Source organism: Colias philodice, chromosome 20 (assembly GCF_061535455.1).
Source record: "Colias philodice isolate Cphi_HAF_F1 chromosome 20, ilColPhil1 Martin Lab GWU primary, whole genome shotgun sequence".
NCBI classification, from domain to species: Eukaryota; Metazoa; Arthropoda; class Insecta; order Lepidoptera; family Pieridae; genus Colias; species Colias philodice.
The window spans coordinates 9,142,441-9,163,478 of record NC_143105.1 but is presented as its reverse complement, the minus strand read 5'-3'; the positions used below and the strand labels follow the sequence as shown (position 1 = coordinate 9,163,478).

The window sequence follows — 21,038 nt, the reverse complement described above, 5'->3', positions numbered from 1 at the left end:
CGTAATTGTATAAAGTGGTAAATAATTTGTGTTTGGTTGTGTAGAGTGAATTATGTTTGGAATCGTATGCGTAATGAATAAAATATTATTGTTTAACTTTTATAAATATATGCGAAAGTTGTCGGTAAGTATGTGTTTACTTGTCTCAGAACTGCTTGATCGAGTTGGATAATTTTTGACGACGCATACAGAATTATATCTCCCATGGTCTTAAACAGGAGTAGGATCGCGTCTCTCACGTCTCAACTAAAGTAGCTACGTAACTTCTTCCTACTCAAAACTAAAAAGTTTGTGCAGGTTACAATTAAACTTATTTCTAAAGCATTTAATTATAATAGTACTATCGGTCCGCCCCGGCTTCGCCCGTGGTACATATGAAAAATAGATGTTGGCCGATTCTCAGACTTACCCGATATGCACAGAAAATTTCATGAGAATCGGTCCACCCGTTTCGGAGGAGTATGCAGACTAACATTGTGACACGAGAATTTTATATATAAGAAGACTAGCGGTCCGCCCCGGCTTCGCCCGTGGTACATATGAAAAATAGATGTTGGCCGATTCTCAGACTTACCCGATATGCACAGAAAATTTCATAGGCCAGTAGAAATCGACACTAAAAAACCCTAAATTCGCAAAGCACGATGTAGATTTGAATTTTTGGTATGTTGTTTGGATCAGTTAGGGTGATGTAAATCCCAATTTGCAACTTCGAAAAAGTTGTGCTCGCTGCGCACCACGTGATAAACTGCGAAAATTTTGGACTTTTTTCACTTTTTGCTCTAAAAGTCATAAACTATGCGTTTCCGACAAGTATGATTCAGTACATAAATTAAGGTTATTAAATTTGCAACAATTTAAGCCTAACCGCAGCTCTCTAAACCTTATAACGACTAAACTGTGGCCATTCGAAGATGGTTCATTTTTCCGGAAATATTGAAATTTTTAGTTTTGCTCCCGTTTGAACCAAAATATTGGCAAAAACCGCTCGTTCTATGAGAAAGTCGTATAATAAAGTTGTAGTGCATTTAATTTTCTTTCATTAGAGCATAGAACAAAGTCTGTGAGACAAATAGTTCACTCACAATATCTGAAAAACAAAAAGAAGGTAGAAATAGATTTTTAAAGAATTGAAACTGAGGGCATATAAAATCATAAAAAGGATAATACTTTTTCATTTGCAGGATAGGTAATTAACAAAATTACAAAGATAATTAAATTTGCCACAATTTAAGCCTAACCGCAGCTCTCTAAACCTTATAACAACTAAGCTGTGGCCTTTCAAAGATAGTCAGTTTTTCCCGAAATTTTCAAATTTTTAGTTTTGCTCCCGTTTGAACCAAAATATTGGCAAAACCGCTCGTTCTATGAGAAGGTCATAAAATAAAGTTGTAGAAAATTTAATTTTGTTAATTACCTATCCTGCAAATGAAAAAGTATTATCCTTTTTATGATTTTATATGCCCTCAGTTTCAATTCTTTAAAAATCTATGTCTACCTTCTTTTTGTTTTTCAGATATTGTGAGTGAACTATTTGTCTCACAGACTTTGTTCTATGCTCTTATGAAAGAAAGTTAAATGCACTACAACTTTATTATACGAACTTCTCATAGAACGAGCGGTTTTTGCCAATATTTTGCTTCAAACGGGAGCAAAACTAAAAATTTCAATATTTCGGGAAAAATGAACCATCTTCGAATGGCCACAGTTTAGTCGTTATAAGGTTTAGAGAGCTGCGGTTAGGCTTAAATTGTTGCAAATTTAATAACCTTAATTTATGTACTGAATCATACTTGTCGGAAACGCATAGTTTATGACTTTTAGAGCAAAAAGTGAAAAAAGTCCAAAATTTTCGCAGCTTATCACGTGGTGCGCAGCGAGCACAACTTTTTCGAAGTTGCAAATTGGGATTTACATCACCCTAACTGATCCAAACAACATACCAAAAATTCAAATCTACATCGTGCTTTGCGAATTTAATGTTAATTTCCACTGGCCTATCATGAGAATCGGTCCACCCGTTTCGGAGGAGTATGCAGACTAACATTGTGACACGAGAATTTTATATATAAGACTAGCGGTCCGCCCCGGCTTCGCCCGTGGTACATATGAAAAATAGATGTTGGCCGATTCTCAGACTTACCCGATATACACAGAAAATTTCATGAGAATCGGTCCACCCGTTTCGGAGGAGTATGCAGACTAACATTGTGACACGAGAATTTTATATATAAGATATAAGAAGATACAACAATTAAACACAAATCCCGCGCATCAGAAGTCGAAATCTAACAAACGAATTCGTCCCCTTCACAGCCACCCGGTCACCCATCCACAATCTGACCGCGCGCAAAGTTCCTTAACCTCTACATATTATTTATTTTTCCATACAGAAGCCAGTACCACGTGCTGAAGTGAAACAACAGGATGCATAACTCGTTCAGGAATGTATCGGCTAATAATAGATGCCCACCTGAGTGACGCCAGAGCAACAGATGATGTTTGTATGTGCATACACATGTATGGAATCTTCCGGAACAATAAATCATGTGAAATTTGAAACTATAAATAAATAAAACTGTAAGACAATGTAAAAGAACAGTGATTTTCATAATTTGTGTGGAATAATTATGTATGTAGATATTATTAATTACCAGTGAAGCTATATTTTTAATTTTATTGCTGTTCGTTCAGGGTACTGTTGGTAATGCCCGAACAGAGCTAGTCCACGACTTTTACATGGTAAAGAGTGTGTTGAGATTTTAAATGTAGGTATCTAGATGATGATTTGCACCGACATATAGTGAGCACATACCTAAGCTCATCTATCATAATAAGCGAAGCCGCGTGATATCAGTTGTTATATTATAACTAGTAAGCATAAAATATCGCGTTTTAAATCCATTTTATTCGTTCTCTTTTAATCGTTATTTAATTAACTTCTAGACATTACTGTTGTTTACTTCTTTTTAATTTAAAACATGTTTTAAATATAACTTGATGACATTGTCTTTGAACTGAAACATGATACGTATTAATATAAAGAAACAAAGTGGCAATAACAAGAATAACGTAAATCACTTCAAGGAAGAATGCTATTACAATATGCCCTTTAGCAAAAACGTCAAAGTTGACGATAAAGTATAATTAAACGCATTTAAATGGCATTCTTAAACAAAAAGTTATAAAAACATAAATTCTAGACGTACTTTTTAAGTTTAATGTAATAAAATATAATTAACTTGGACATTATTCACTCTATTAATTATAAGAACACATATAAAAACAAGAACTTGTAGGTGTTTTTGTTTGTTTGTCTCTTTCACGGTTTACCGGCTGAACAGATTTGAACTAAATTGCGTACCAAGTATAAGCGTTGAAAACCTTTTTTGGACTGTACCTACAGCTTCTTGTATTACACATTACTGATGTTACTAATAGATATTCACTTAGGTAGGTACTAACATTTTTCTAAAATAATCTATCAATTGGCCAAATATTATGGCAAAGTATGTTAAAAATATTATAGGTCGATTTTAGGCATATTTCATAACATGTACGTATTTCATTTCGACTATATTTTACTCTTGATTAGACCATTAGATACTATTGACTATACCATTTTAATTCCCTTACGTGATTACTTCAAGTAAATCGCATTTCCTATCGGTTTATCTGAACCCAACGGAAGGGGTGGGTGTGATCTTATATTTGCTCCGTGGGTGCATAATGGATTTAATTGTACAATTTGCTTGCATGCCGGCCTGTTTATCGAAATGTGAGATATAGACTTGTATCTATACAAATATTAAGTTTGTCATTGTGTGTCGAATTAAATGTTTAAAAGGATCGAAACCAAATCTGGAAGCTGAAGGGACAATCTAAGGAAAGGTGAAACAGGGTTTAAAAATTATTTATATCAGAAGTAAGCTTTGGAATATTCTATTGTCTGTATTATTTTTTAAACAGGAAGAAATTCGTTTGTTTGTTATGTATCACGAGAAATACTGTAGCTATTTGGATAAGTTTTGAAGCACGCGCAAAATACTATGATAAAAGTTATTATAGGCTGTTGTAATCACGATATGGATGGAAATAAATGGTGATGAATAAGATAAATGATGATGAAATTTCAAGAAACATGCATCACTCTAAAAAATCGTTCTACTATTCCATAACTGGATTCCAACATTCTAAGGATAATCCGGATTGTTCATCCGTATGATATAACAAAGATGCTATGGTAATAACTGCTGGTAATTACCGTGTGCCAGTCATGGTGACAATTATGTGACGTCAGCAACTCGCATTCATCATCTGTGTTCTAGATTCTTCTTTAGATGTCTGTTCTTACGGATAGAGAAGCGATACATTGAACCATCAAATATTAATTCAAATAGAATTTTGGAATTTAGCCTAAGTTGTATTGAGTAATTATGGAAAATGACTTGATTCATCTATATAATCGGTCGGTTTTAATAACTTTACAACAGCTCTTGATTATTACACATAAATAAAAATTATACTTACTTTACCTAAAAGAAAGATATTAATCATATCGTATATTATAAGGATTATAAGGCTAGGTAAGACTGCAGTTTACTTTTTAATCCGTATATTTACCATAATACAGATTAAAAAGTAAACTGCAGTCTGTGTTTCCATCATCACTTATTATAATCAAATATTATTAAACAGTTTAACAGCTCCTGCTATTACATTAAAAATACTATTCATATAAAAAATGATAATTAAGACGGAATATTCTAATGTCCCGTGGAATTTCCTGAGTAAGAACGACGGAACGCATACAAAATTACTGACAAATTACATCCTTTATAAACCCCATAAAATTAAAGAGCGATAACCCGTTAAATGAACGCCGACATACATCGAGATAAACACTTTGGAGATTTATCTTTCATTTTTTGAATTGCAATATTTTATAAGTAAAGAACGACTGAGTGTTGAATTTTCTAACAGATATCTTAGTATCAAATTTTGATCAGCTAATTAGGTGACTAACCAAAGATAACTTATTTTATAAACATTTTTATAATAGATACAAAGCATGACAGCACACATACAACAGACAAGTTCAAGTAAATTCAAAATCTATTATTAGCTTTATGTTAAGGTAACTAATAAAGTACATATATATCTACTACTAGTGGCCCGCCCCGGCTTCGCCCGTGGTACATATTTCGCAATAAAAGGTAGCCTATGTCCTTTCTCGGGTATCAAAATATCTCCATACCAAATTTCATGCAAATTGGTTCAGTAGTTTAGGCGTGATTGAGTAACAGACAGACAGACAGAGTTACTTTCGCATTTATAATATTAGTATGGATTACGCATAAGCATTACACAAAATTAACTATAAAAAAAATATTTGTGTCTTCTATTTTGTGCATCACAAACACAAAAGCAAGCTTATCCGAAAACTTTTATTCCGGAGAAATCGTTGCTTACCGTCAATTATTGCAATACAGAACCATCCAATACTAATGATGACCAAGTATCCATTTTCACACGAAGAAAGCCAGATAAAGCTCTTGATAAGCATCTGCTGATATTTATACCTTGCTTACTATCTCTGCTTTTGCGATCTTTCTGATAATGGAAAAGTTGTATGTTTCAAAATACATTGTAGTATAAAAAGAGTAACTATCGAGATTCTAGTCGATTCTTCTCAGTAGAAGCGAACCCAATTGCAACATTTTAATTTAAAATTAATTAAAGTAAATTTAACCTTATTTTATTTAAGATATAACTTACTAATACAAACAAGCACCTTATTTACAAATGTAATCAGCTTTATCTTTAGACGTTACATGCAATAACAAAAAATTAAGGAAATAAATTGCTCAATCTAGCCACATTTCTATGAATATTTCAATGCATCTTAAATTATTATTTTAAAACGCAGATTTTCAAATTGCAGTCATCACTCAAATCACACACAAGCAAGATACACACGTACAACCAACCCCCACTATCCAATTTAATTTTTTCTCACATTCCAAAACAGAAAAACGAAGCAATATTCACACAATACTTGTGAACCGCTAACAATGACTTACGTAACTCGACATTGCATTGTTGCATCCCCATCACATAATACACCGTATTCCAATCATCATAAAGGCTATAATAGTGCAACGGATTGCAACTTTCGTCTTCAGCTAGAATCTATGTCAGGTAATCATGAAATTGCCGATGGTATGAACTTATTCAATGCAGTTTTTATATCGATCAATGACATGGATGAGACAACCTTATGTAAGCTATAGATGTTATTTAACTCAAAGAGAGCTGGATCTTTGTAATCTCTAAGGTAGATGAAATCCATATTATTGTTTTAGGCAAATAATAACAAGCAAAAGGTTTAGTACAATGGTGTCTGAAGCAGATGATTGACTGAAACCAAACATGTGTGTTTATTTTCTTTACTGTATTAATTATTTTTGAGGTGATTCTTCGCTGAATCCTACTGAGCAATCTCTGCACTCCAATACAATTCTATAATAATCACAAACTTCACTTTCCGAAGAACTCATTATTTACAGTAGGTACTCATCCCAAAGCGAAACAAGGAAATAAGACCTTACCTGACCTAACTCTCGTATCTTTGAACTTCAAACAATATTCAATTACAAACAAGCATGATACATAAATCCTGTTAAAAATAACCGTTATATTCGTCAGCATAAATCATATTTATTAAATTCAATATAAGGAGATTGTGTTCCGATCAAGGTTTAAATTAATTTTCAAGATAAGATCCAGTAACTTGTGTCAAGGTAACGCCTACAACTTATTTCATTTGGTTTGAAATCTTACGATTTGTATGTGTTAGGCTGGTTGTGGACATTGCGATGGCACGGTTCATATTTCCTGGTAATTCGATGACATATGACATCTTCAATAATCATCGTCATTACCTACTTGGCTTAGTGTTGTGAACTAGAAGCTCTGTGCGACTGAAGTTTAAACGAACGTGATCAAATTGTATTCGACGTTGTGATGTGTTGTTCTAAAAATTAAGATGCAGAAGAGCCTTTTTATCAAATCTTGAACTCTAAGTTTTCCAATCTATCAAGCACTTTATTTCTTTTAACAGAAGATATTTTTAAGATATTATGCAGAAAAAAAGCGCGAAGGGCGATCTTTCTCTCCTTACAAAGCATAAGAATCCTTAAACATAAAAAATAAAGGTTTTTATGTGTAAAAGTCTATAGCCAACCTTATACTGTTACAGAGGATATTATCAGTGAATGATTACAATGCATATTTCAAGTCTTACTGATATAATAAATCAAGGCTTTTCGTTTGTTTTTTAAGTCTTCAAGCCAAAATCGCATTAAATAACTAAACATAAAAATTCTCGAATAATTTATGAATTGTGTTATTTTTTATATTGATAAGACGGTGCATGATAACAAACGATATTCCATACATTGAGAAAGATTTTTGACAACAAAACTTAAGTTTCATCAAAAATTTTTATATGATTTCATTGTCCTAATAAGTGAATTCATTCTATTAGGGCTAGATTAATCTCTGAGAATGGTGAGTGAATAAAATTCGAAAAACACATCTTGAAGACAAAGTGTGAAGGGATATTTAAGTTAGTAATTTTATAGTTTCTCAGATATTCTAAGAGGAAATAAACATAGCTATCGATATGCCGGATAGAAATTAACAGACCGTAATAGGTGACTTGCGAAATAAGTTTAAATGTAAAGGAAATGGTTTATATTAGATATAAGATATTTAATACTGGGAAACAAGTATTTATAACATTAACAACTGATAATTTCAAATACTATCAATGTTCAGTACCTATAGACAGTGTTTTTAGCCTCTGATCTCAATTAGAAAAGTCTGGAAGTTTGCTTTTAACTTTTAAGCAAATAAACGACCAATCCATTACACATTGAGCATTTATCGAAAACTCCTTTCTATTAAAACTCATTAAATCGAAATCAGTCATTTCTAAGCTTGTCCATTCTATCATAAATATCCCGATGTAGGCCTACTATCGATAGACATAACCTAATTTGTTATACCGTATTGTTATCAGCAGATAAGCTAGACTGGAGCAAATACTAAATTTATGCCTCCATTTAGCTTTCTCGTCTATTGATCCATAAATTCTGTTTGGGTTATTAGTTCTAATTGTAGGTCAGTGGCTAAGCGTTATAAATATGTATAGAGCGGCCTATTTCCTGTTATTGAGGGTATTTGGATATTAATACAATAAACTATCTCAAAGTTTACAACTACGCATATTTTGCGTTTTCACATTTTCTACTATAATTACATGGTTTGTTATAATTACAATTTAAGAGATCATTTTAGTTTTTGCTTTAACTTTGAATTCAGATAAACTAGCTTCCTGCTTACGGTTTCGCTCGAATGAAAGCGTTAAATCGCAATACCTTCATGGTCAAACTTAAAAAATATTTCAGTTGAAAAAAAGGCAATGAACAACATTAGCATTACCAACATGTTTGTCTGTCTTAAACTAAATATCGAAACAAATCATTATGCAAATTTGTCCAGAGGATATTTTCTTTAATAAAATATGGTAAGAAAAATGAAGAAATTCCGCAAATTCGACGGCTCAACCGCAGAGGTAAGTATCTACTTCTGAATCTAATTTTCAATTTACCATTACTTATGTACCAATTGCAATGTGATCACATATTCCAGCAGTGCAAAACCAACATTTACATACATTTCATAACTTTACATCGTACATAACCAAAGGTAAACGAGAATTTCACAAAACACATAGTCGTGATTTATCGAACAGGCAAGCTTTCTCCGAAATGCCACAATTAACATATATTTACATGGTTTTTTGTAACACCAGTAACAGAAGGAAATGTCAGGAGACAAAGGGTAGTGATAATGTTCATTGTATAATGTCTTTAAGAATTCAGCACGAGGTAAAACGATTTTATTAATAATTCGCATACTTCTACATCACATTTAACAAATATCTACTTGTTAGAGATTGGATAAGCGTGTTCAAAATAAGGTAACATGCAGTTAGCATTCAAAATCACGAAAAGCTGAATAATTAAACAACTGCTTTTTCCACTAAACTTAAGAACTACAACAAAATATAAGAATTTACATTTAAAACATTCACCACAATCGACCCATCCGTTTATTATGTACAATACTACCAACGGTCATACATTTACTTAATCTTATTTGCATTGCAATTAAAAAAACACCCTCCTTATCAGCCAAAAGATCATCCAGGATATACATACATACGCAAATCATATAAACAACTTCCCTCAAAGTAAACAAATGACATTAATTGTAGAGTATATGCCAATAAATATATGACTCATAAACATTGCGATCCGTGGCGGGTCATAAATTATTTACGACCTTTATTTATGCTTTGCCATCGACCCAGTGCAGTGGTTAGAGGCCTAATACGAGGCCTATACGAGGTGAGGTTCGATGCTGTTTGACAAATATTTTGCGATAAACATAATATAAAATTATATTAATATGAAGTGCAAAAAAAATTACTTACACATTAACTAAAAAAAATATCAGTTGTCGAATTTATAAAGTATATTTCATTTACTTATTCACACCACATCATTCTTGTATGATTGATTACTCTATCACATCATACTGGCTGAACGGTTCATGATGGAATTTGGTGTTGAGATAGATTAGATAGAATAGCACATAGATTACAACATAACCGAGCATAGTCTATATCCTGCAGCTAGTCGCTCTTATAAAAATAGTAATTAGTAGGGATGTAACGATACATGATTTTGCCGATACGATACCGATACCGATATTTGTAGTAATGTATCGGCGATACCGATACCGATACCGATATCGATGGCTTGGTAGAAAAATAAATAGTGAATTATGCATAAAAAGTTACCAACATTTAACAGAGACAACTGTTAATCGTATTCTTTTAAATAAAAATGCCAAATCAAAAAACAACAAAACCATTTATTTTAGTATTATTATTTTACGAAGTCAGTTAAACGCCGACTTACACACAAGAGTAGGAGATAGACACTATTATGGCACAAGGAACAGAAATAGAATTGAAATGCCATTTTTCCGATTAGCTAAAGTTAAAAATTCATTTATGGGTCAAGGTATACGCTTTAACAATAGAATTCCTCATAATATTAAAGAGTTTAGTAGTTCTAAATTTAAAACTTATATAAAAAATGTACTAGTTCAGAGAGCGTACTTCAGTATTCAGGAATATATGGACGATAAAAACCCATGGGGGGTTGTCGCGAAAAAACCACAGGACAGTTCTTTGGCATGTTATTATAATATATTATGACGTTACATATGTATTTTGTAAAATTGTAAAACTGACATGATTTAAAAGAGCAACTATGGAGTTTCTTGCCGGTTCTTCTCCGTAGATACTGCTTTCCGAATCGGTGGTAAATTTTAAAATATGTAATGACGTTTCAAAAGTGCTTCTATAAGAAGTCTAATTGAATGAATAAATGTTTGAGTTTAAGAGCGTATACGCACTATGCGGGTAGCCGTCCGGCTGACCGCAAGCACAATTATGTACGTAATATTCATTTCTATGCGCACTGCGATGCGGCTACCGCAGACCGCACAGTGCGCATAGAAATGAATATTACGTACATAATTGTGCTTGCGGTCAGCCGGACGGCTACCCGCAATGCGGCTACCCGCATAGTGCGTATACGCTCTAAGTTTGAGTTTGTAAACTTTAAGTATGTAATACACATACAATCAGTACCTAATAAAAGTTTACTATTGGTAGAGTTTTTTCAGAAAACAAAGTGCGCACGCGCGGGCGGCCTCCCGCATCGTTCATTGGGCGCGGGTTTTTGAATTATTTGATATCAAAAAAATTGTTTTTTTGTAAAGTAGGTTTACGATCGAGATGTTTACGTGATAACATAATGCAGTGGCAGCGCTCAGGAGATCGGTCCGTCTCTCTCTCGTTATACCTGCGATCGCGCTCGTGAGGTTTTGGTGTGACACAAGTTTATGAACATGTCACCCGACTAAAACGATTTTAAAAACTTTATCACGTTAAAAATTAAAAAAATTCAAAATTATTTATTTCTTTCCTTTACATAAACAAATTTGTGATTGGAACACTCCTAGTAAGCAAATAAAATGCTTGTGTCAGGAGGTTCCGCTCTTCCTTAACACTATTACAGAAACAGAAATAAAACAATATGAATGAATACAATGCAAAAACATAAAAGAAAAGAAAGAATTTAATAAAAAAATATCGGTATCGGTTGATTTATTATCGGCGATACCGATATATCGGCTTGCCGATATATCGGCCGATATATCGGTATCTGTATCGGTATCGTTACATCCCTAGTAATTAGCATTTCCTTATTTTTATTTAACGAGAAATGTGCATTTATATTCAACATAAAGGATATAAAACATGATTTATGCATTCATAATGACTAAAGCCGATTCAATCAATTAACAACAAATTTAATGGTTTATTACAATAATTATATTTAAATAAACCATTTATATAAATATAGACTCAACGGATAACAACATTAAATGCATAATAAATAAACAGTCTTGGCATTATACAATCAATCGATAATATTATACCTTTCAAGTATCAAGATCGGTCCAAGGTCTTTGCAGTGGTCACAAAAAATTGACATTATTTGTTGGAATAAAAACTAAATAACTACCTGCTACTGACATTCAATACAATAGATAGGCGTATCTTTTCTTTGTTGTTAAGCAGTATATTTTCATATATTGGCAAATAATTTTTAAATGCAACTATAGATTATTAAAATCGATTCAATCGTTTTAGTGTAAAATAGGATTATACAATTTTCAAAAATTAAAAAAAAAACAACACCTCGCTACCGATAGCAGTGGTGGCTCAGTGGTGAGACCTCGGACTTCGAATCGATAAGTCCGGGGTTCGAGACCAGGCGAGCGCGCAGGAAATAAATTGATTTTTCAATTTATCTGCGCATGTTGTAACATCACCACTGCTCGAACGGTGAAGGAAAACATCGTGAGGAAACCGACATGTAGAAGAATTAAAAAGTTCGACGACATGTGTCATCCGCCAACCCGCACTTGGCCAGCGTGGTGGATTATGGCCTGTACCCTCATAGGAGGCCCGTGTCCCAGCAGTGGGAACGTATATGGGCTGATGATGATGATGACCTCGCTACCGATGTTATCTAGGAATTTAAGAAATGGCTAAAATTAAAATAGTTATAAGAACTGTACCTAGTATGAAACGTCCAGATAACTAAACATTTAATCGCAAATGAAACATCACAATACTCTAATAATAAATACATAATTCAGTCTAGAGCGGGCAAAACGCATAAACCGTAGGCTTTACTTCGTAATTTACAAGGCTGTATGTCAAAATACAGTCTAGTAACATAGCAGATACGTAAATGTCACAGAGCAGTAATTATTGCCAAGTAATTATAATGTCAAAAGGTTAGAGTCGTACATCGTACAGAGTAAATTAATCAGCGTTTAAAATCAACTTTTGGTATACATACTTTGCAAGTATATATTATGAAAATATGTTTATGTAGGTACGTACAAAAGCATAAGAACATAAGTACGTAAGAGTATTGATAGAGAAATTTCTTATCTCAAAAGCTGACGAAAAGTAATACATATACCTATTAGGTACTTGTATTTTATAATCCGGAATAAACTATAAGTTTCTGGGTTCAATGTTAAACCACAAACTAAATGTCAATTAAAATTGGTAAGCCAATCCTGCACAGTTCACTTGTATGGTAGACGGGTAAAAACTACGATACTTTAGCCAATGTGCTGCTTCAAGCGAAATTTCATCCATATCCCAGCAGATTTTACATAAAAGTTAAATCCTTACAAACTTTAACGTACAACCCACAGTACAACATAGTACAGTATAGTAAATATCGTACACATAAGTACCACAGAGATTTAAAGATTAACACATTCAAAAAGCTTATAAACTTTTACTTATCCTAGTCCTGTTTTGCTGACGGTACACTCACAAATTGATCCCAGTACTGTTTTGTTGTCGGTACACTAACCTGGCTACTGTTGACTACCTGGCCGTAAATAGCTCCATTCACCTTGCCCGCTAATTATTGTTTATTGTTCAATAATTATTTACTCTGTGACTGTAATGATTTAGTCTGTGGCCGTGGTAATGTAAATTGAATTATATTTTAGCATTGTTAAGCAGCAATTCTTATAAAAACTAGGTTTAGTCCGCGTGGTAACTGAATCAAATAGTTTGTTGTAATTTAATTTCTTCTTGGAACAGCAGTTCAAGTGAGCATAAAACTAAGAAGTCCTGGTGAATTATAGTGAAAAATTATAAAATCTTGCTCCTTACCATTAAAACAAAAGATGTTTAATTGATATTCAAAGCTCTACTAAAGGCAATAATAATAAATTAATGATTTAATTGATACTTCAAAATAAATCGAAATACGATTCATTATTAAAGGTTTACTTAATCACTTTAAGTATTAGTGGTTTAACGATTAGAGCGTTCATACAAAATTAACGTTACACACAGCTATCCATAAAACCAATCAATTGAAATATTACGCAAACAATCAAACCGCGTGTTTTGCGAACACATGATATTTCGTCACAATACGGGCCAATGTTAAATGGTCGATAACCCTTAATATCGAGTGTTTTACTTGCATTTGTTGCGAAAATATAACTCTAACTGCATGTCAAGGCGAGATAGTGGGATTACAAAAGCGGTATCAATAGAAACTGCTGCTTGACACGAATAGTTTGGTTTTTATTAAATAATCTTTATTGTGCAACTGGTCGCCACTGCGTAGGTACTAGGTATTACCCTATGATATTCGGTAGTCATCTGCTTGTCCCAGGTTAACCAGTGATAAACAATTAAATAAGTCTATGTTTCTTGGTACAGATAATATTTTCAAACACCAAAGTTTATTTTTTTAATTTATCCAGGATTAGGGTTCCGTACCGAAACGGTAAAACGGGACCCTTGTTCGGTTTTTTTTAACTCACTTCGTACTTACAAAGAATATAATCGAACTTTTTCTCTTTTCATTCTATAACAGTAGCATAGGCCATAGAATATAGTTGAGAATAAAGATAGCCGTTCAGATTTGGCCTAGCAATTAGCATGCAAAAGAGGAATAAGGTAGGCAGGTATATCTCATTCATAAAATCTGTTAAAATATTTAATGTGATTTCATTCGGAAGTATTTAATTGTTATCGTAAGTGCAAATACGTAAAAGTGAGAGAGACAGTACACGATTTAAATCAAACACTTAATAAAAAAGATATATTAGTTAACCATAAACAGCTCCCTACAGACATAGGTATTGTTAAAAAACCACCCATACTAGTGATTTCCCATGGCATCACACACAACAAACATCAGAACACGTACTTTGTGCATTTGCAAACAATGCCTTTTCGTTGTTAGTATATTAATTATACAATTTATCTTGCACGCATGCGCATAGCTCATCTGTGGAATGTTAAAATGTTGTGCAACGCTATGGATGTGCTGGATGTTTTTGGATGGGATTTTGCGTGATGTGATGACATGGGTGGTTATATTGTTAGTTTGAATGAGCTAATCTAAGAAAATACTGGGGCTTTATTTTATGTTATATATATAAGCTAACTATATAGCGCATGTTACGACTTTCCCTACATCGAAGAAAAATGTTCAATAAAAAAAAAACGAAATTGCGTAAAACTTAGAAGAATCTAAGTAGAAGAGAATTTGATGATGATTTTCACAATATTATATAAAATATATTTCTGATAAGCAGCAGGTTGAAATTGACAAATAGAGATTCAGTGATATTATGCACGACGGTAATTAAAACTAATTAAAGATAATTACATTCTTACACGTATCGTTGGAAAGTTATTGATGATTCAGCTGTAGCTATTGCGTACTCAGTTCACTATTTAAAAGAAAAGATATAATAATATATTTTATTTTAAAAAGAAAATTATTCTTCAAATGTTATTTTCTGAAATGTTATGAAAAATGAGAATGTTTGAAACGTTGTTTACTTTTTAGTTTTCGTTGGTAGACTTTGATTAGAAGGTGATTTTGATAACTCGGGATTGTAAATTCTTATCATTATGCATACCTACCTATTCTAAACTTTTTATTTCTTTCTCGGAACTCATTTATACAACTAAGTACTTTTACCGAATCAAATTATAAAATATAATTTAGTACAATAAAATAATATTTACCCAAAACTAGCGTTAGCTACTGTATTATGTGCCAAAGCCAAAGTAGTGACTGACGTACCTGCTCGTTCGTTGCTCAACATTTAAACAAGTCGGCTAACACTACCAAAATAACGTGTTACTAAATAACTTTTACCGTAAACTTAAAATTGAATTTATTATCTATTCAAATCTCCAACTGCGATCTTATCTATAACCTACATATTTTTATTAATGAAGAATGCATAATTTGAACAGAATCCTTGGCGAAATTGCAACATCAAGCCACGCTTTATGAATACGTTCATATTTTACTGTTAAATATAAAATTACGTGAGAACTGGTTGTTTAAGAAATAGGTACTTACTGATGAAACTGTGTGGGTCATAGTCCATAATATGTCTTACTAGAGCATGGGATGTGGTACATAATCTTAGGTAGGTATTATAGATAGGTATTATAACTGCGAAATTTTTGGGTGGATGGATGTATGTATGTCCAATGTCCATGTTTATTTCTATTTCCCGAAATAGGACCTACGTAGGTACGCATTTGGATGAAACTTTACGGTAACACATGAGCGAAAATTAGAAATAGGTACACAGCGCGGCGGGTGAAACCGCGCGGCACGGCCAGTACCTAGGTACCTACCTAGGTATTATAAACACGAGTTTTTATGAATGTAGGTATGTTGATCTTTAACACAAAAAAGCTGATCGGATCTGTATGAAATTTGGTACAGAGATAGATAAGCAAAAGGGCTACTTTTAATTCTGGAACCACGTGAGATAAGCCGCGGCCCGCGGGATCCAGTTATTGTAGGTACATATTATAATTTATAACAACTCGAAGAATACTCGTAGGTATTTACCATGTACATAACTTTCTTTGATGATCGATCATCTAAAAATATTTAAAAAATGTTAATACCTATACCTTAGATCTTGTGAAAGCACAGAGCTGAGGCGTTTTTATAAATTGTTATTGACACGGAATCGTAAGTACTAAACAGAATAGATAATTTAAGGCTTAAACATGCGCTAATAACCTTGACCATACTAGACGGATCTCAAATCTCTCCCGCTGCACCTTCTTTTTTCCTCGCATTTTGTATTTAAAAAGATACTAATCAGTGAAAAAAAAAATCCTCGTCAGGGAATGTTGTGTAACTGATAATTTCTTAAACATAAAATTTTCAGAGCTCTAAGTTAGCAGGTTACGAAGTTTATAGAGTATTTGCGGAAAAATCGATGACCACGGCACATTTTTTTTCTATAAATCTATTAACTTTGGAAAAAAATCCTCGCGAGCAATTAAAGATCAAAGACCATCCTATTTTATATATTTTTTTCGGTATTGTGCTTTATGTTGTACCAGACTTTATAGAGGTTGAACATAGTCGAAATTGCCGGGTAGCGCCTTAACGTTTTAATCTTATCTTTAATGCCTTCCAATACAATCTAAGAATAATATCCGTCTTTGCAACATATTCATACACCAGATAACTATTAGCAAATCGCAAATCTGTGCCATTTATAGCTGTAGACCAAAGCTAGATAATATTTTGTAGATACCTAGTTAGGTGGGTAGGGACAAATATTGCACGTTCTAAACAGCTCTAGTCTATTGGTTCAAATAAATCGACAATATAGAATTGACATTTATTTTCAACGAACTAACCGTTCGCCGAAGACAAAGTCGTTACTATTTATAGATAATTTAACTAATACAAGATGGGCGAATGTACAACGTGTTTAATATCTACCTGGCCTTACTTTTTACGATGTATAATATACAAGCCATTTCTAACGGTGTTATTTCGACATTATATCCAAACTTCACGCAGCGGCGATGTGCATTTATGTACTGTTAAAGTTTTGAATTAATGTGTTTATAATTGATGAAATAGAAAATACACAGGTAATCGACCTAGTTCTTACGTTTCACACAAAACAGCCAGCCATAGCCAATGATACGAGACAAGTTTTTTTTCCGCGAATACTCTCCTAAGCATAGTTTAGCGCCGCAGATGGAAAGTACAGTTAGATAGCTTCGGTACTCACGTAATGTTTGGTGTTTACGCGTCGTACACAATAACACAGCTTGGGTTCACTGAGCACAGGGGTTTTTTGTGATCACACTTGGTGCACTGTTCTGTAGTAATTTCGGGCGCAGGACGAATAACGACACGTGTGTACTACGCGACGGTGCACAACGGACTGAAGGGGTCTGCGGACTGCGGCTGCGGGGGGCGGCAAACGTCACGGCAATCGAGAGATCTCGGGATCCGCTCGCTGCGTTCAAAATCCAAATCGAATATCTACCTTTGGCTTGGAAATAAAAATCTTGAGGCCGATATGTAAGTACTGTACACTGTTTTTGTTTTTAAATAAAATTATGATAATATTTATCTATTTTTGCATTTTAAGTATATATTTGTTTATGCTTGTGCTAGATTTTATTTTTAATATTGTGTTTAGGTACTTATAACTTTAAACTTCGAATGTCATTAGGAAACAATCAACTTTGGTTTGTACATACCTACCTATTTCTATTTCGTACACAAAAATCAGTAATACAGGTACCCTACGTAGGTAGAATATTCTTGGATTTTCCCCAGTTTATTAATCTGTAGAGTACCTAAGTAAATAAAACATGTGAGTATTTATTTTAATTCAAGTTTTATTTAACTACAAATACATTTTCAAAAACAACAATAAATAGATAATAATGATCATCTCTATAGTTTATTCTTATACATAGACCTTTTGTCTTATGACACTACTAATAGACCGTTTATTTAACAAATCATTTATCACGTTTGATTCCATTAGATTAATATTATCAATTTGGCCTACTTTCCAAACATTTGCTTCAATCAAAGAATCAGAGTATTGCATAACTGTATACAATTCTGTATTATTATAATATGAATAAACGGCATTTTTATGACTTACCATCACAGACATATATTAAGTACATGTCTGTGCTTACCATCTTACTTACCATAGACTATAGAGATCTCTTTAGCGGTTTTTCTCGAATGTTCAGATGGTGGTTACTTAAAAGTTTAAAAAAAACTAGAAAACTTGTAGTAGTATGCAAAGTTTGAATTAAATCTCTCCGTTTAAAGTGGGACAATATAATATATGAAAGTGATACAAAAATATGCTTTTACAATTAAAGACAGTAGTTAAAAATAATCGAAATAAAATATGTTAGACACTAATTGATGTTCAAGGAGAAAAAGTTCTAGAATCAATAATCATCCATTTCCATAATCCTGATTTTACATTACTGTAAGTATCAATAATGTCAATCTTTACAGTTTTGATTCCTGGACACATTGGAAAGCTCGTTTCCAGTTCTAATACTATATCCTAAACCATTGAGTTACATGTACTACGTACTAGAGAGGACATCGCTACTACACTATTAATTCAATCGTCTCAAACTCATTTTTTTTGTTACATTGATTGGTTTTAATTGATAAGTTTATTCATACTTTTTTAATAAGATAAACAATATTTATTTGTTACATTGATTGGTTTTAATTTATAAGTAATAAGACTAATAAGAGGCAGAATATCTACAAAGTGTCTGATTCAATAGCCGCCCCGCGCCGCCGCGGCCGCGCTTATTGCACAGATTTTGTTCGTGGTGCCCTCTCTAGTAATAATACCTCAATGTCCTAAACCCATATAAATCCATTAATTTCCAGACAAAGTACAGGTGATTGTGCTGTCTATTTTACTATCAGTACATGGGCGTAGCTAGCCATGGGCACAGGGTGGGGCAAAAAAAAAACCGGCCAAGTGCGAGTCAGAGTCGCGCACCGAGGGCTCCGAACAAACCTACTTTTTATTATGTTGTAACTGTAAAATGTATGTTTTAGCAATTTTTCCTTTATCTGTGCTATAAGACATTGCTTTTAACCAAATTTCAAGACTGTGTTCACGATGTAGGTTTTGATTCCCTTGCGAATGTCGAAATTTGCGATAATTTGCAGCATAAAACGGCTGTATCTTTTGATTTTCATTTTTTCACAGCTATAAGAGACCGTAGACTTGAGTATTCGATATAAATTTCAGCTTGATACCTCCCACGCGTTCCTGAGGAAAAGGGTGTTGACAGACAAAAATACCTTTTTTTCAAGAACGCATGGCGGTATCAAGCTGAAATAATAATTAATAAATCAACACAAAAGATACAGTCGTTTATGTTGCAAATTTCATCCCTAATCTATACATATAACAAATCTGTAGAAGGGTCAATTCTGTACATTGAAAATATTCAAAAAATAAATAGCAGGGGGCGTTACTGGATCGGTACCAAACCCAAATATGTGATTAAAAAAAATTTTGTCCGTCTGTATGTTCAGGCATCACGTGAAAACTAACGGTTCGATTTCGATGAAACTTGGTATAATTATACCTTATTATCCTGGGCATAAAATAGAATACTTTTTATCCTGGAAAAATACGTAGAAAAAAAATCATAATTTTTCTTAATTTTTCCGCACGGACGGAGTCGCGGGCGGAAGCTAGTACAATAATATGATTCCTTTTTATCCTAAACATGTCTATGTAAATGGAAAAATAAATCTTAGAGCATTAATCTAATTTAATAATGTCTACCATTTTAAACTGAATTGCTCTAAGTTTAAATTGGTAGACATAACACAGTAAATAAAGCAATTAACCTCGCACTTCCGATTCAATTTCATTTTTGTTTTAGGTTAAGGGTCACTTATTGACCATAAAAACACAAAATGCTGATAGATACAGGTGGAGCTTTGCTCGCAATCTTATAGTTTTTAACCGATCTCTCGAAAACTATCCACTTTAGGGCAAAAGTTACACAGACTTTTTTGTAGAAAATGAAATTTCGCATCTTTTATATTTTGTTAACTTTTTTGTAAAACTTACTGCTTACGGTTTATGGACTATTTAATGAACCGGTTTATCTTTTTTGGTTAATAACTCGTAAAATATTGGATTAATCAATAAAATGCATGTATGTAGTTTTTAGATAACTTTATTCTCTACAACTTTTGTTTGTTGTACGTTCAATGCACGTAAAAAATGCCGCCGCTCGGCGGGTGACGTGACAGGCCAAAAGTTTTTTTTACGGATGTAATGAAAACGAAGAAGAAATTTCCAATGCAAGTGGATTTTTGATTTTTTTTTACTTATATAGAAATTTTTTTAATACATTTTTTTAAATATTTTCCTTTCATTTCCTTTTATTTTATTCTTGCATCCGAATATAAAATAACTACTCAATATTATTTAGTTCTACGAAATACATATATATACGAAACATACATACCTTGAAATTTTCTATTTTTCGCCCGGTAATCCAACATTAAACGTTAAATAACTCAAAAAGCATTAAAAAAAGTTTCAAATAAAGTAAAAGAAAAGAAAGAAAGAAAAAAAATATTTATTGCCACATTTACACACTTAACAACTACCTATAATTTATATTACTAAAAAAAACATACACTAAGTAGTTACATGGCAATCGGGTCAGACTCAGCCGTGCTGTCGGGCTTTAACGCCTGAGCAGCGCTGATTTTCAGTCTGCCCGTTTGTTTTTAATCCTAAAAAGTACCTAACGTACCTAAAGTACCTAATCCTAAAAAATGGATATATGCATTTCATTGATTAATCCAATATTTAAAGAGTTACTTGCCAAATATGATTAACCGGCTCATTAAATAGGCCATAAATCGTAAACGGAAAGTTTTACAAAA

General features: G+C 33.0%; 1 protein-coding gene across 2 annotated transcripts in view; it reads right to left on the bottom strand.

Moving 5' to 3' along the window:
• The window catches only part of smash (smallish), a 149,002-nt gene extending 131,487 nt beyond the window's left edge, over nt 1-17,515 (bottom strand). For both annotated transcript variants that reach the window (XM_089708041.1, XM_089708043.1), the window contains exon 1: nt 17,344-17,515. The gene's annotated coding sequence lies outside the window, so the exon portion shown is untranslated. The remainder of the gene's footprint in view (nt 1-17,343) is intronic.
• Between the last annotated feature and the right edge of the window lie 3,523 nt (nt 17,516-21,038).